Consider the following 18,926-nt stretch of genomic DNA (forward strand, 5'->3'; position numbering starts at 1 on the left):
TAATTTAAATATTAACTTATTACATTTTAATTTAATTAATAACTCATTACATCTTAATTTAATTTATTGAATGTTTCCAAAAACTATGTTATTGCCATTAATTTCCAAGAATTGTGTTATCGCCATTAATTTAATGTTTTAAACAATTTTGGCAGTGTTGCATCCCATGGCTCTCCAATGTTTTAAACAATTTTGGTGGTGTTGCGGCCCATGGCTCTCCAACGTTGCATCTTTAATTTTTCGTCGATAGGAGTATATATATGAACTTTAGATGGAAGGAAGTTTGTTGAATTTTTTTTCAATGGAGGGCCTAGATTGATTCTCAATGGAATTGTTTGGTCAATTTAGAGTGTTCTAAATTGCTATATTAATTGTCAATCTGGGAGTCGTAAACTGTCGAAGTGCGGCGCACTATATGTGCAAGATAACCTATTTCTTACTTTTTGTCGTTTTTTGATTTTTATTTCGTTTTGGGTTTATCTCTGTTGATTTCCTAATGTGAGATGGAAATTCTAAAAGACAAGTATGGATATAAATGTTCAAGGCTATGATGTCCTTTAAAATGATTTCCAAAACTTCAAACTTTTCAAAAAGATTTTAAAACATGCAATGATGAAATTAATTCCTAAAATAAAATGAAAATGTGCCACTATTCTAATTAAACAAACAATGAACTATTGATCATGAAACCCATTATCCTTGCTACTGTCTAAATACAAAAGAAACTGTACTCAAAGAAATCCAAAAATTGCAAGCAAAGTAAGGCTAAAATCAAATTACATCAACTCATATTCTGACCCCTCACCATTAGTCTCGTTATGGCTTTCGGAGGTAAACATAAACAACTTGAGAAATCTGATATCTAATTTGCAGAAAAATAAACTAATATCAAACTACACACTCATACTTCAATCCCTCACCATTAGTCTCGTTATGGCTTTCGGAGGTAACTGAAAATGACATGAGCATTTCAATAACTAACTTGCAGAAAAATAAACTAATATCAAACTACACACTCATACTTCAATCCCTCACCATTAGTCTCGCTATGGTTTTCGGAGGTAACTGAAAATGACATGAGCAATTCAATAACTAACTTGTCGAAAAATAAACTAATATCAAACTACACACTCGTACTTCAATCCCTCACCATTAGTCTCACTATGGCTTTCGGAGGTAACTGAAAATGACATGAGCAATTCAATAACTAACTTGTAGAAAAATAAACTAATATCAAACTACACACTCATACTTCAATCCCTCACCATTAGTCTCGCTATGGCTTTCGGAGGTAACTGATAATGACATGAGTAATTTAATATCTAATCTAACTAGTAAAGCAATTGGACAAAATTGAAATAAATAAAACAGTGCTAGAATTAAAACTAAGAAAAATAAATCAGCAGAAGGACAAGAAGGATTCCAATTCATTAGTCATTGTAAAACTATGTGCAAATGCTCGGGCTGCCTACTGTAATCTGGAACAAAGACACTGATAAGTTAACAACAGTATAAAAGCATGTAAAATTATGGACAGAAATAACACGTTAATACCATAAGAAATGCAATATATACAAGTGAATAATTATGGCATCAGGAACGTAAGGAAATAAAGCATGAAACTATACAACAATAAACAAAACCTCGGTGTGTACAGGGGCCCTCTGCACAACCTCGGGCAATCAACTATTAACCACGAATTGAGCTTATAAACAGAGTCTTCTCATGTATTCAAAATGCAGTCATAACACAGAAATAATGTCACAACACAGTGGGCTCGTTAACAGTCAAAATTACATTACAAAGGTTAACTATCATGCGTATGGAACACATTATTTATAACAAAAAAATACATAACTAATTTCCTAAAAACTGTGCAGATAAAAGACACGTGAACAACCACGTCCAGGGATCTAGCATCATGGCTGCCGTGAAGATTAAATATTGAGGGTGGTTGTTGGATTCACCTTATGGAGTAGTCCACAGGTGTTGATATGTCCCCTGAGATTTAGGAACGACCACGCAAGTCTTCACGTGGTGAAAAACGGAGTTCTGTCACCGCAGGACTCTTATGTTGACCACCGCTTGACTACCTTTGACCACGGCCTTCTTTGGTGAATTCGACTGAGCCAATAGGACTCAGTCCATGTCCACGTCATTTCCAACTTGCCCATGTGGCTCGATTTGCCTGAAGACACCTGCAATATAGACTTTAACAAAAAGGCTATGGAAAGTTGAACTGGCTGCAGAAAGTGGCAAGATTCTGTAGTTCAATGAGCAAAAATCTAATTCAAACAGCAGACACAAAACATAGTTAGGAAACCACTTTATATGCTCTTTTAAACTAATATGCAATGATGTTGACATCTTAGGAGGTCCAGGTAAATGGGAAAAAGTCTAGAAAAGTGTATAGGAAAGATGCAAGTTTGGGGCTCAACATACCCCCACTGTGAAGGTGTTGCATGTCCCCATGCAACCAAAATTTTGATCATCCTCCCTTTAGTCCATGTGCTCTGAAGCTTTTTCCAGTACATCCAGTCCTCTTCTCCTCTTCCTAGGTACTACTACCATCCCGGGCTTCGTCATCAAGCATCTGAATTTGAAACTGATCAATTCCCTACTCAACTTCCTGCACTTTTTCTTTAATTTCTTGTTCTTTTTCTGCCACAGTCCCAGATGTAACATAGTGTTGTCATGAATGATCTTGTCCAATCTACTTTGCTCCTTTAATGCTTCATTTTCATTTTTTATATGTCTATTTAAAACCTCTAATTCAAATACTTCTTGTTTCATTGATTGTGTTAGGGTCCCACCCTAACCCCCTTATTTATGTAATGGGATCATGTCATAGTCAAGAGTCAATAAAGCCCATATTAATAATTGTAAGTGGTTAATCCGCAATTAATGACAGAACCACAGTTAGTTGCAAATGGACCGTAGTATTAGATAGATGGTATTAATAAAACCCACGGTATTGGCCCGTGGTATTGCATGTATGAGTCATATATAAAGGATAGAGACTCCCTGCGAGGAGCATCATGTCTTATTTTGTAGTCGAGCTCTGCTCTATTGGAGGTTGCCCCCTCGAAGAGGCAAGTGAACATTACTCTCTGAATAATAAAATCATTGCTATTCTGTGTTCTGGGTATCTTTTCTTCGCATATTCTGTATTTGGGTAGCATTTTGCAGGTTAAGAGCATAACAAGTGGTATCATAGCACTTTCTAGGGACGGTGGGATCTCCATTTCTTAGCAATTTTTTTTTTGGCTAGAGACGTGTTCCGACGTATTTAAACCACGGGGTCTGTCGTTGAGCGCATAAATCTGCGGATTTGGGGAGGCATGCACGCAGGAAATACAAGAGATGGTCACGTCTGTTGGACTCCCTTGTAACCCCTGTGGGTACCCCTTCGAGTAGTAGCGCATTAGACAGAACCGTGCACGGATTGTCTTCCACGTACCCTCTTGGTATATCGGAAGCCCCCTAGGCTCCCTTGAAACCTCGCCATAGATAAACTGTCAGCCGTCTTGCGGCTACAGTACACCGAGAACAGCACTCGGGGAGATTACTCACCCGTACGATAGGGTAGTCGGGTTGTATGGCTAAGGGTATGGTTGATCTTCCTTAGTTAGAGCCCTGAAACATTGGGCTGAGTACTACTGCCAGACCCTTATGTATATTGCGATCTGTAGCACCTGACACTCCTCAAGACCTTAGTTCCCTTTTCTATCGGGGGATCATAAAGGAATCGGGGCCAACGAGAAGGAAATGATGGCCATCTTACATGCAGTCGAGACCTGGCGACCTTACTTATTGGGGCGACTTTTCCAAATCCGCACAGATCATCACAGTCTTAAATATTTTTTGGAGCAACGCCTATCCTCCCCACAACAAAATAAATGGCTAGCCAAAATGCTGGGATATGATTATGAGACCATTTACAAGAAAGGGAAAGACAATAGTGTAGCAGATGCATTATCCCGCCAATTTGAGGAGGAAAGTACTCTGCTAGCAATTTCCCTCCCCATTCCAGAATGGATTGAAGAGGCTCACAGGGAATGGTTTTCACACCCTGGGCTCTCCCAACTCATTTCTCAATTGCAGGTAGATCCAAATTCACCAAGGGCTACTCGTGGTAGGATGATATTCTTCGCTACAAGGACAGAGTCATAATATCACCAACATCCACCCTCAAAAGTCGCATTTTGGCAGAATTGCACTCATCTCCCATTGCAGGACATTCGGGCTTTGAGAAGACGTATGCTCGCACCAGAAGATAATTTTTTTGGACAGGCATGAAAAAGGACATCCTTACTTTCGTAGCAGAATGCGATGTCTGTCAACGCCACAAAGGGGAAACCGTCAACACACCAGGCACATTACAACCATTGCCCATTCCGGCATCAATTTGGACGGAGGTTTCTATGGATTTCATTACAGGTCTTCCAAAGTCAGGGAACAAGTCAGTCATCATGGTGGTTGTGGACCGACTGTCGAAGTATGCTCATTTCTGCACCCTACCCCACCCATTTACACCAACTTTGGTTGCTCAATATTTCATGGATCAGATCTTCAAATTGCATGGCATGCCCACTTCTATTGTGTCCGACCGCGACCCAATCTTCACCAGTAATTTTTGGCAGGAACTCTTCAGAATACAAGGCACTCAACTAAAACTCAGTACTTCCTATCATCCGCAAACAGATGGTCAAACCGAAGCCGTCAACAAATGTCTAGAAACCTACCTTAGGTGTTTCACTTCAGAAAAGCAACACCTTTGGGTACAGTGGCTACCTCTAGCTAAATGGTGGTATAACACCAACTATCATGCCACCACCAAAATGACTCCCTATGAAGCAGTATATGGTCAACTCCCGCCTTCACCTACTTCATATCTCAAGGGATGCTAAAAAGTACAAGTAGTGGATCAACTCCTACAACACCGCGCAACCATGCTCGCCCATCTTCGAGAGAATCTTCATCAAGCTTAGAATCGCATGAAGCAACAGGTAGACCAGCATCGCTCAGAGCGCCAATTTCAAGAAGGGGATCAGGTCTTTTTACGGCTCCAACCATATAAGCAAACATCACTCAAAGACAAGGGGTGTCAGAAACTCTCTCCCAAATTCTACGGACCATATCAAGTACTTCAGCGCATTGGAGAAGTGGCCTACAAGTTGGCCTTGCCACCTACTGCAAAAATCCATCCAGTTTTCCATGTCTCATGCCTCAAGAAAGTGATTGGGAACAATTGCAGAATTCAGACTAGTCTACCTGAATTGGACGAAGAAGGGTCCATCTGGCTTCAACCCGAACAGGTCCTAGACACACGAGACAAGCAACTGTGCGGCCGCATGATTAAGGAAGTCCTCGTCAAATGGAAAGACACCTCTCCGGAAGATGCAACTTGGGAACCAGCCACTATTCTTCAGCAGTTTCCGCAGCTTCAGCCTTGAGGACAAGGCTAGTCTTAAGGGGAGGGCATGTTAGGGTCCCACCCTAACCCCCTTATTTATGTAATGGGATCATGTCATAGTCAAGAGTCAATAAAGCCCATATTAATAATTGTAAGTGGTTAATCCGCAATTAATGACGGAACCACAGTTAGTTGCAAATGGGCCGTAGTATTAGATAGATGGTATTAATAAAACCCACGGTATTGGCCCATGGTATTGCATGTATGAGTCATATATAAAGGATAGAGACTCCCTGCAAGGAGCATCATGTCTTATTTTGTAGTCGAGCTCTGCTCTATTGGAGGTTGCCCCCTTGAAGAGGCAAGTGAACATTACTCTCTGAATAATAAAATCATTGCTATTCTGTGTTCTGGGTATCTTTTCTTCGCATATTCAGTATTTGGGTATCATTTCGCAGGTTAAGAGCATAACGGATTGGACTAGAGCTTCTTGTGCTGTGTGAGGCTGAGTGGATGACGTGCTTGGACCTGCAGCTGTCTTCTCTAAGGATTCTATATAATCATACATCTCTTGCTGATTTGGGTCCACCTCAGGTGTAGCCTTCCTTGGGCTGACCCCAAAATCCTGTTGAGAAGGGTTGATTTCAAACTCTGGCCGAGAAGGACTCATGTCAAAGGTTGCTGAAGGCTTTTCTGGGGTTTCCCCCCCAAATCAATAAAGTGGGGCCCTTTGGTTTTTACTATCTTTAATTTCCCTTTAAGCCTAGAGCTTCTTCTCACATGCTATGGACTAGTATCTTCCTCCTTACTCATACTCTGTTTTCCTTTTCGTTTCTTCTTGGCTACAGCCGCTTGTTCTTTAAGATAGGCTAACCTTTCGGACAGTGTTTGGTGATCTTCTTTTTGAGAAGGCTCTGCAGTTTGAGATACAGCTTCTATGTCTTGTTTTCTTTTTTATTTTCTTTGGTTTCTATCCTTTGTTCTTTCCAGCCTCTCTTCTTGATCAACTTCTTTGGTTTTGCTAATAGGAGGATCTTGAATTCTTACACTTTTCTCCTTTCTCCTACTCCTTCTTGGTGTACTACTTTCAGGTGCCTCGGATGGCTCTTGAAAGTAGTTTCTCACCAAAAACCGTTCCCAGGTATCCCTATTTTTCTTCAATTGGTCCTCAATTAGAATTCTCACAAGCCCATGATGATACAAATGGGGCTCTATGTCTTCTATATTCTTTTGGACTGTTGTGCACATCTTTTTCAAGCTCAACAATAAAAAGTAGGGCAGATTGAGGGTTTGGTTCTCTAAAAAGTTCATCAATAACCGGGTATGATACATATACATTTCTCCAAAACGGCCTTCACAAGTAATGAACTTTTGAATGATTAACAGTAAGCTGACCCACTCCTCTTTTAAAGCATGGACAGGAATACCTTTTTTGAATATAGTTACGTCCATACCTGGGTTGCGTAGTATGACCCTCCAAGTCTGCTCGTCAAAGCTCTTGTTCTTGAACCAGTGTTCACCTTCCTGGGGAATTTCTGTAGCAGCTGCTATGGATGCCTCGGTGATTGTAAACTTAAGGTCCCCAATTTCCACCTCCTGGCCATTAAAAGACCTCGCAAAGGCCTTTGTAATCTCCTTGTTGTAGCCTTTGAACTTTTGAATAAACCGTAGCCATTTTGCCTTCTTCAGTATGTCTTTCACTTACGGGTATCCTTCCAAAAACTTGGGCCCTTCCGATTCTGCCCTCAACAACCGACCCATTCTTCCTTCTGTTCTTAAACTCTTCTGCGTGAGGAGGATTTAGCGGAAGTGAGACGGCTGGGCTATGGGAGTGAACAGAGGTTATGGAGAAAACCAGTGACTGTGAGCAGAAAACAGAGGACAGACAGTGGAAATGAATTCATGAAATGGGTGAAGGTTTATGTGAGCAAGGTGGAAATGCAGCCGTGATGTCAATAGAACAGTAGGGGGAATAAAGTACATTCGGCAGAATTTTAAATTGGGTGGCCGCAGAGTAGATATGAACACGTTTATGAAACGGCTGCGGATTTTATGCGGCTGAGAAGAGCCGTAGTCAAATCGACCACATCATGATTACAGGTGGAGTGTTAAAATGCAGCCAACACAAATTAAATCCGAAGGCTAATCATAAGACCGTTTGGAAAATAAATGCATGGTTTGTGGAGGAATGTCGTGGAATGGTTATGGAGCTATCACAGAAATCATTGCATATAGTGGAGCTTATGGTTTAATAACTATGAAAAAATGTGCTTTGATTGCTATTTGAATTAAATTTTTTACTCATACCTTGGATTTTTGCCATTTGTTTGTCCATGATCAACTGCTCCTTATTGATGCCTTTAGGTGCTCCATGTCTTCATAATATGTCCTCGGTCATACCTGCATTTGATTTCATGATTATTGAACTAACATCTTGACTGTCAATTTGAAAAACAGAGTGGTGGCTGCGGAAACTGCTTCTGGCTGTGGAAACTGATTCCAGCTGCAGAAACTGACACAACAACCACTTGACTGAATGAAGATGGATAGATGATAACTGACTGAGTGAAAATGGTCATGAAAGAGACTTTTATTGATGAAATGAAATGAAATGGATGAAATGGAGTGGGATGAAATGGAGTGGAGTGAAATGAAAATGAAATGGAGTGGAATGAAAATGAGGTGAAGTGAAATGAAAATGGGAAAGAAAGAGAGATTTTTTTTTTGGAAAATATAGGGTGTCAGGTGTTCCTGATTTTCACTCTATATTTTCTGTATAAGACTGTAAATCAGTGATTGATTTTCATGCTTATAAATTTTTATTTTTATTTTTGAAACAGAAAGGAACAAAGGTTAGGCTGGTAGAGAAGAAGGATTCTTCTTCACCAGCCTTATTGCAGAACTATTTTGAAACATTTTGACAAATTCCTCTTTTGAGAGTGGCTTATGATGAATCTTTAATCTGTGGCCATTCACAATAAGAGGAGTTTGAAATTCATCAATGGTCTTGATTCTTACCGCTCCATTGCTAAATACTTTGTTAATCTCATATGGCCCAAGCCAATGAGTCTGAAATTTACCTTTGAAGTCTTTAAACTTGGAATCAAATAGTAATGCCCAATCTCCCTCTTGAAACTTTTTCTCTTTGATGTATTTGTCATGCCACTTAGCTCTTTGATACTGAACTAGATCAGTTCTTAGGATTTCTTCTTGTCTGATCTCATCTAACTCATTTAACTGCTCCATTTTGTGCTTTTGGGCTTCTGATAGATCCATCCCCAACTGAACTGCCATCTTGAAAGTTTTGACTTGAAACTCAATGGGGAGCAGGACTTCTTTCCCATAAACAAGTTCATAGGGAGAATGTCACGTTGTATTCCTCCATGTAGTTCTTTAAGCCCATAAGGCTTCGGGAAGCCTTTCTGCACAATCTCTTCTGTGTAGATGAATAGTTTTGGTGATGATGTATTCAATAACTTTGTTTGTAGACTCCACTTGACCATTTGCTTGCGGATGGTAAGGGGTGGATTTTCTGTGCTTGATTTTGTATTCTTCCATCAGCTTCTCCACCATGTTGGATGTGAATTGAATTCCCTGATCTGTCACAATTTCTCTTGGAACACCAAAGCGAGTAAAAATGTCCTCATAAAGAAAACTAACAACTGAATTTTCAGTAGCAGAAAGTAATGCTTTGGCTTCTACCCATTTAGTGACATGATCAGTACATACCAATATATACTTCTTTTATTTAGATGGTGGATTAATAGGTCCAATGAAATCTAAAGCCCATTTTTCAAAGGGTTCGATGAGTACCTGTGCTTGCAATGGCATTTCACTTGAAAGAGTCGGTTTCCCTACTCTTTGGCAGCTATCACACCTTTTGACATATTCTTTTGTATCTTTGAAGAGGGAAGGCCAATGATATCCTAAAGAAAGGATTTTATAGGCTGTCCTTTTGTCAGCAAAGTGTCCGCCGCATGGTTCATCATGAAATGCCTTGAGGATGTCAGGCATTTCATCTTCCCTAACACATCTTCTGATCACAAGATCTGGCCCTATTTTAAACAATTCGTTAGAAATCCATGAATATTTTGAACTCCCCTGAATAATCTTTCTTCTTTCACTAGGAAATAGATGTGGAGGTAGTTTCCTTGTAACCAAATAGTTAGCAATATCTGCATACCAAGGAGTCTTAGTAGTTACTGCAAATAAATATTCATCCGGAAACTTATCCTCTACAGGAGAATCTTCTTTAGTATTTTTGATCCTAGACAAGAAATTAGCTATTGTATTTTGTTTCCCTGGTCTATCCAACACAGTAATATTAAATTCCTATAAAAGTAAGATCCACCTTGTAACTTCGCCATTAGTAACAAGTTTGTTCATTAGATATCTAATCGCAGAATGATCAGTATGGAAAAAAGTTTCATAGCCTATTATATAATGTTTAAACTTATTGATTGCATGAACAACAGCTAAGAACTCTTTTTCAGTCACAGTATAGTTCAACTCAGTGGGAGTTAAGTTTTTACTGGTATAGTAAATGGCATAAGGAACTAAATCCTTTTGACCCAACACAGCTCCTAGAGCTGTATCTGAAGCATCTGTAGAAATATGGAAAGGAAGTTTCCAATTTGGCCCTCTCAAGGTGGGTGCTTCAGATATTCTTGTTTTCAAAGTTTCAAATGTTGATTGGCAATCAAGATCCCATTTGAATTCACAGTCTTTTGTAAGTAATTTGAAGAGTGAAGATGCTATTTTAGTGAAGTTATCTATAAATCTTCTATAGTATCCAGTAAATCCCAAAAAACTTCTAACATCTTTTTGACAATTTGGAATAGGCAACTTGGAGATGACTTCAACTTTTGATCTATCAACTTTAATCCCATCCCCTGAAATGTGATGTCCCAAAACAATACCTTCAGTAAACATCTTAAAGCATTTTTCATGACTTAATGAAAGGTTTGTTTCTTTACACCTTATAAGGACTTTTCCAAATTCTCTAATGCCTATTCAAATGAATTACCATAAACTGTAAAATCATCCATATAAACCTCTACACAATCATGGATTAGATCAGAAAAGATTCCTAGTAGTGCTCTTTGGAATGTTGCGTGTGCATTACATAATCCAAAAGGAAGCACTCGGTAAGCAAAAGTTCCCCATGGACAGGTAAATTTGGTCTTATCTTGATCTTCAGGTGCTACCTGAATTTGATTATAGCCACTAAAACCATCCAAGAATGAAAAGTACTTTTTGCCTGCTATTGTATCTAATACTTGATCGATAAAGGGCAAAGGAAAGTGATCCTTCAAATTTGCTTTATTCAATTCCCTGTAATCAATGCATACCCTCCATTTACCATTCTTTTTAGGTACTATAACCAAAGGGGAAACCCATCGGTTATCTGAAATTGGATAAATGAAGTTTACATTGAGTAGTTTTTGGAGCTCTTCTTTCACTATCTCGCTAAGGTTTGGATTCATCCTTCTCTGAGGTTGTCTGATTGGTCTACTGTTTTCCTCCATGTACATATGATGAATGCAACTCTTAGGGTCAATACCTTTCATATCAGTATACTCCCATGCAAATGCAGTAGAATGTTTTTGCAAGATTTTGGTTAGCTCTTCGTGTTATGATTTTTCCAAGTTTTTGTTGATATTCAATGTTTTACCTGTAAAAATCTCAATGGCAGAACTACTGAACTCTTCCATAGAGTAAAGAGACATTTGTCTAGATGATAGATACTCAATGTCAGAATCTAACTGAAATTGTGTGTGGTCATATTCTGAAGATGTTTCAAAATTTTCTAATGTGTTCAAAATTTGACTATCTTCATTGATTTCAGAAATGGTAAACACAGGTTGTATAGTGTCCTCATCATTGACCCATTCATTATCTCCTACTTCTGTGATTGCTTTTGCTGGAGGATACAAATTGAATTTCTTTGTCGAAATACCATCAAAAATGTACATATCTCCAGATCTACAACTAATGAAAGCATCAGTTGTGGCTAGCCAAGGTCTTCCTAAAATAAGTGGGTGCCCTCCTAAATTACTCTTGGGAGTCAAAATCATGAAATCTACTGGATATTCCCAAGAATCTAAGGAGACTGAAATATATTTTAATACACCATCTGGTTTGATTATTGATCTATCTACAAGTAGCAATAAAGTAGGTGTAAAAAGAAGATTAGGAAGTTTTAGTTGTTCCATAGTCTATCTACTCATAATGTTGATAGCAGCCCCTAAGTCAATCAAAGTGTTTGGAATTTCTACCCCATTTATATGTGTTTTGACAATTGGACTACCGGGATCTACATAATTCTGTATGGTAATTTTTCCCATCGTGATATTGCAATTTTTCCTACCAGGTGAATTCTTCTTGTATCTCTTGGTTTCCTTCCTGGTCTTTTGAGACTCAACTCCTTTATTGTCTTTGCTAGAATAGGAATCTCTCTAATGGCTTGTAGCAAGGGTATCTTGATACAGACATTCTTTAATTCATCTAGGAAATCATAGTCAGGCAACAAGATTTGTTTTTCCACTCCTTTGTCAATTTGTAATCTTTCAGGGAAAGGAGGTGTGGATGAAGATGCAGGTTTCTCAACTATAGGAGTTGTGGGGGTTGACTCTTTTCCTTTTTCTTTTTGAGTGTTTGTGTTTTGAAGAGATGCTTTAGAACCTTTATTGGTTTCAAGAGAATCTTCTTCAGAAATACTTTGCTTTTGAGCATCTATAAAAGGCTTTTCTAAAACTCTACCAGATCTGAGTTGTACATCATTGAGAGGAACAATCATATAGGTAGGAAATTGTTGTCCTTCTACCATGTAAGCATTCTGAGGATTTTTATTATTGGGATTTGGCAATGGCTGGGATGGTAGTTGATTTGTCTTTTGTTGGAATGGAAGCAAGAGTTGAGAATTTGGATTTTGTTGAGAAGGTTGTTGTTGTTGTGGAAATGGCAATGAAAGTTGTGGGTTTTGATTTGGAAGTTGTGGAGCTCGTTGATTTTGAAAAGATGGAGGATATTGATAGAATTGAGCAAATCTCACATAAGGATTTTGCATACCTTGTACCCATGATTGATATGGATTTTGTGGTTGGGACCAAGGTTGTTGCCAAGAATTCCAATTTGGTGGCGGTCGAAAGTTCATGGGCTTGTTAAACCCTTGATTTTGTTGCCCCTGCCAAGGTCTCCTTGAAACAAAGCAGAGAGACTCAATTGAATTTGGATCTTCTTGAAAGACAGCTTTGGGCCCAGGAATTGAGGGACAATCCTTGGTCTCATGGCTTTCTGAGCAAATCATACATGTTTCTACAAATTTTGCATCCATGGGGCATTCCCTTAGAGCATGTTTCTTCCTACATTTTCGACAAAAGATGGCCAAAGCTTCAGTTTCTGCTTTCTTCTTGTTTTTTATTTTAAGGGTGTCTAGTTGCTCACTAAGGTTTCCTAAAATATCAGTTTTGAATTCATCAAGCATATTTCCAATCTCTGCCCTACTTACTGATCCAGTTGCAAATTTGTTTGCTCTAATGAGAGAAGGATCTCTAGGCCCTTTTCCAGTTTTAGATTTTCCCCTTGAGAGATGGACACATAGTTCTGCTATGTCATGAAGTGGAAGTTGAGAAATATCTCCCTTTCCCATCATGTTTAAAATATCTATCCATTCATCTCTAATGGCTTTTAATAGAAGGGCTTTCAAGGTTTCCTTATCTAAGTTACTCATTTTTGCTCTTTTCAGGTTGTATTGAAATCTTTCAAGTAAATCCTCCAAGTTTTCATCTTCTTTTTGCACTATTTTGAATACCTCATCCTTATGGTTGGTGGGCATGCAATAGTCTAGGTATCTATCCAAAAATGTTTGTTTCATATCATTCCAAGTCCTAATAGCTTGAGTGACTAATCCCATGAACCATTTCAAAACAGTTCCCTTTAATGTTGAAGGAAACAATTTGAGTTTTTGAGAGTCTTCCATATAATCATAAGTTCGGCACATGACTTCAAACTCAAATAGAAATGTTTCAGGATCTTCACTTCGCAACCAATAAAAGTTTGGGAGGACAGATGGTGAGATGTTTTTCATTGTTGTACGAGATTCCTCATCAACTATAGGAAATCCAAACTAGTTATCTCCATCCCTATTTCCCCCATTGTTACCTCTACCTCCTCCATTGTTTCCTCCTCCTCTACGTCTACCTCTACCTCCTCCTCCAAATCCGTTTACTACTTCCTCTGTCATGATAGTTTCCTCAGAGATTTCAGAGTCTTCTGGTTCTTCTATTAACGAGGAGGAATTTCTCCCTCTTCTTCTTCAGGTGATTCTACTTCTTTGATTACAATCTGTTCCCCTGTAAAAGTGAAGAAAGGTTCTTTTCCTAAGTCAGATTTGGTGGATAGTATGGGAGAGTCTCCTAATTCAATTGCTGCCCCTTGAATTCCAGGAATCCTAAGGCTGGGAGTGTGAGTTGGAGATGATGGAGGTGTATCTTGTCTATGCCTTGAAGTAGATGGAGTTGTAAAAATCGAACTCTTGGCCCTAGCTATAAACCTTCCCCTAGAATCTCTTGCTCTATGCATGTCATTTTTTTATTTTTTATCTTCAAGTCGGGCTAATAATTCTCTTTCTCATCTTCCAGATCACACTAGGTGCAAGAAGAGAGCATACTCAATAAATTATTAAACAAATAACTCTCTTTTGTGATCCTCCAAATCAAACTAGGTGCAAGAGGAGAGCACACTTTGAGAAGTTATCAATTTTTACCTTCCTTGAATTTTTTTTCTCTTTTTTCTTAAGAAATTGGCTACCTAGTTACACTTCCCCCACAACAGCGCCAAAATGTTTGGTCAATTTAGAGTGTTCTAAATTGCTATATTAATTGTCAATCCGGGAGTAGTAAACTGTCGAAGTGCAACGCACTATATGTGCAAGATAACCTATTTCTTACTTTTTGTCGTTTTTTGATTTTTATTTCGTTTTGGGTTTATCTCTGTTGATTTCCTAATGTGAGATGGAAACTCTAAAAGACAAGTATGGATATAAATGTTCAAGGCTATGATGTCCTTTAAAATGATTTCCAAAACTTCAAACTTTTGAAAAAGATTTTAAAACATGCAATGATGAAATTAATTCCTAAAAGAAAATGAAAATGTGCCACCATTCTAATTAAACAAACAGTGAACTATTGATCATGAAACCCATTATCCTTGCTGCTGTCTAAATACAAAAGAAACTGTACTAAAAGAAATCCAAAAATTGCAAGCAAAGTAAGGCTAAAATCAAATTACATCAAATCCTATTCTAACCCCTCACCATTAGTCTCGCTATGGCTTTCGGAGGTAATCATAAACAACTTGAGCAATCTGATATATAATATGCAGAAAAATAAACTAATATCAAACTACACACTCATACTTCAATCCCTCACCATTAGTCTCGCTATGGCTTTCGGAGGTAACTGAAAATGACATGAGCAATTCAATAACTAACTTGCAGAAAAATAAACTAATATCAAACTACACACTCATACTTCAATCCCTCACCATCAGTCTCGCTATGGCTTTCAGAGGTAACTGAAAATGACATGAGCAATTCAATAACTAACTTGCAGAAAAATAACTAATATCAAACTACACACTCATACTTCAATCCCTCACTATTAGTCTCGCTATGGCTTTTGGAGGTAACTAAAAATGACATGTGCAATTCAATAACTAACTTGCAGAAAAATAAACTAATATCAAACTACACACTCATACTTCAATCCCTCACCATTAGTTTCGCTATGGCTTTCGGAGGTAACTGATAATGACACGAGTAATTTAATATCTAATCTAACTAATAAAGCAATTGGACAAAACTGAAATAAATAAAACAGTGCTGGAATTAAAACTAAGAAAAATAAATCAGCAGAAGGACAAGAAGGATTCCAATTCATTAGTCATTGTAAAACTATGTGCAAATGCCCAGGCTGCCTACTGTAATCTGGAACAAAGACACTGATCAGTTAACATCAGTATAAAAGCATGTAAAATTATGGACAGAAATAACACGTTAATACCATAAGAAATGCAATATATACAAGTGAATAATTATGGCATCAGGAACGTAAGGAAATAAAGCATGAAACTATACAGCAATAAACAAAACCTCGGTGTGTACAGGGGCCCTCTGCACAACCTCGGGCAATCAACTATCAACCACGAATTGAGCTTATAAACAGAGTCTTCTCATGTATTCAAAATGCAGTCATAACACAGAAATAATGTCACGGCACAGTGGGCTCATTAACAGTCAAAATTACATTACAAAGGCTAACTATCATGCGTATGGGAATGCATTATTTATAACAGAAAACTACATAACTAATTTCCTAAAAACTGCGCAGATAAAAGACACGTGAACAACCACGTCCAGGGATCTAGCATCATGGCTGCCGTGAAGATTAAATCTATTGAGGGTGGCTGTTGGATTCGCCTTATGGAGCAGTCCACAGGTGTTGATATGTCCCCTGAGATTTAGGAACGGCCACGCAAGTCTTCACGTGGTGAAAAACGGAGTTCTATCACCGTAGGACTCTTATGTTGACCACCACTTGACTACCTTTGACCACGGCCTTCTTTGGTGAATTCGACTGAGCCAATAGGACTCGGTCCATGTCCACGTTATTTCCAACTTGCCCATGTGGCTCGATTTGCCTGAAGACACCTGCAATATAGACTTTAACAAAAAGGCTGCGGAAAGTTGAACTAGTTGCAGAAAGTGGCAAGATTCTGCAGCTTAATGAGCAAAAATCTAATTCAAACAACAGACACAAAACATAGTTAGGAAACCACTTTATATGCTCTTTTAAACTAATATGCACTGATGTTGACAGCTTAGGAGGTCCAGGTAAATGGGAAAAAGTCTAGAAAGGTGTATAGGAAAGATGCAAGTTTGGGGCTCAACAGGAATATGCTCAACATATGCTTCTTCTTAATGTTTATCAACCACTGTAGTGTATTACAAAGTTTGTTAGGTTTCATTGACTTTTAATAAGTTCCTCATTATTATTTATAACATTCATTTATATATAAACAAATATATTTAGAAAAATGACCGATTACTTTTAATTAATTTAGAAAATTAGATTTGTTCCATGTAGCTCCCCACCCACCAATTTCTTAGGGATTTGAGATTATTCCAATTTTAACAAGTTCCTCCATCTTGACATTATTACAATTTTAATAAATTTCTCATTATTATTTATAACATTCATTTATATATCAGAAAATTTTATTTAGCAAAATGACCCATTACTTTTAATAAATTTAAAAAATTAGATTCGTGACATGTGGCTCCCCACCCACCAATTTCCTAGAGATTTGAAATTATTCCAATTCTAATAAGTTCCCCCGTGTTGAGATTATTCCAATTCTAATAAGTTCCTCATTATTATTTATAACATTCATTTATATATGAAAAATTTTATTTAGCAAAATGGTCCATTACTTTAATAAATTTAAAAATTAGATTCATGACAAGTGAATCCCCACCCACCAATTTCCTAGGAATTTGAGATTATTTCAATTCTAATAAGTTCCTCCATGTTGAGATTATTCCAATTCTAATAAGTTCATAATTATGTTTATAACATTCATTTATATATAAGCAAATTTAATTTATAAAAATGGTCCATTGGTTTTAATAAATTTAAAAATTATATTTGTGGCATGTGGCTCCCACCCACCAATTTCCTAGGGATTTGAGATTATTCCAATTCTAATAAGTTCCTCCATGTTGAGATTATTCCAATTATAATAAGTTCTTCAATATTATTTATAATATTCATTTATATATAAGCAAATCTTATTTAGCAAAATGGTCCATTACTTTTAATAAATTTAAAAAATTAAATTCATGCCAAGTGGTTCCCCACCCACCAATTTCCTAGGGATTTGATATTATTCCAATTCTAATAAGTTCCTCCATGTTGAGATTATTCCAATTCTAATCAGTTCCTCCATGTTGATATTATTCTAATTCCAATAAGTTCTTCGTTATTATTTAAAACATTCATTTATATATAAGCAAATTTTATTTAGCAAAATGGTCCATTACTTTAATAAATTTGAAAAAAAATTATTCATGCCACGTGGCTCCCCACCCACCAATTTCCTAGGGATTTGAGATTATTCCAGTTCTAAATTTATTTTTGAAAAATTCAGTATCTATTATTCATTTGTTTTTAAGATTTTGCAACAATGCCTAGGGTATAATATTATTCATAGGGTTTATAATATTAATCTTTAGGTTTAATATAAATCCATTGGGTTTACATTCATCGTCAACCATGGTCCAATGTCACATTGCGATAAAGATTTTTTCAATATGAAAATCAACCAATGTAGCATTGTGACACAGATTGTCTCAATATGGAGATCAACAAAGGTCATCCATTGCCCAACGTCGCATTGTGAGAAACGTTGTCTCAATATGAGAATCAATCATGGTCAATTATATTCCAATGTCACATTGTGACTAACATTTATTTTAGGGTTTATAATATTTATCTTAAGGTTTATATCCTTGGGTTTATAATATTTATCCCTTGGGTTTAATTTTATTCCCTTGGATTTATAATCCCTTTGGTTTATTTTTCCCTTGGATTTATAATCCCTTTGGTTTATTATTCCCTTGGTTTTATAATATGTATCTTAGGGTTTATATACGTTGGGTTTATAATATTAATCCCTTCAGTTTAATATGATTCCCTTAGGTTTATATTATCAATTAGTTGGGTTTTTAATCCCTTGGATTTATTATTCCCTTGGGTTTATAATATCAATCCCTTTAGGGTTTATATGCCTTGCATTTATAATATTAATCCCTTGGGTTTAATATTATTTTCTTGGGTTTATAATACCTTTGAGTTCAATCATAGTCAACCATGGTCACATTGTGACAAAGACTATCTCTTGGTCCAACGTCACATTGTCACAACCATGGTCGTCCATGGTAAACCATGGTCAACCATTGTCCAACGTCTCATTGTGACAAACATTGTCTCAATGTGAAAATGAATCATGGTCAACCATATTCCAATGCCGCATTGTGACAAATATTTATCTTAGGGTTTATATTCCTTGGGTTTATAATATTTATCCCTTGGGTTTTATATTATGCTCTTGGGTTTATAATATCTATCTTAGGGTTTATATATCTTCCGTTTATAATATTAATCCCTTGGGTTTAATATTTTTTCATTATGTTTATAGTATCAATCTGTTGGGTTTTTAATCCCTTAGGTTTTTATTATTAATCGCTTGGGTTTATAATATCAATCCCTTTATGGTTTATATACCTTTCATTTATAATATTAATCCCTTGGGTTTATAATACCTTTGGGTTTTAGAATTAATCCCTTAGGTTTATTATCCCCTTCGGTTTATAATATCAATCCCTTGGGTTTATATGGTTCATATTCCTAGGGTATAATATTATTCATAGGGTTTATAATATTAATCC

The sequence above is a fragment of the Pinus tabuliformis genome, chromosome 5_2 (genome assembly GCF_031772625.1).
Source record: "Pinus tabuliformis cultivar Carrire ecotype Pingquan chromosome 5_2, CPIR1, whole genome shotgun sequence".
In the NCBI taxonomy this organism is placed as follows: Eukaryota; Viridiplantae; Streptophyta; class Pinopsida; order Pinales; family Pinaceae; genus Pinus; species Pinus tabuliformis.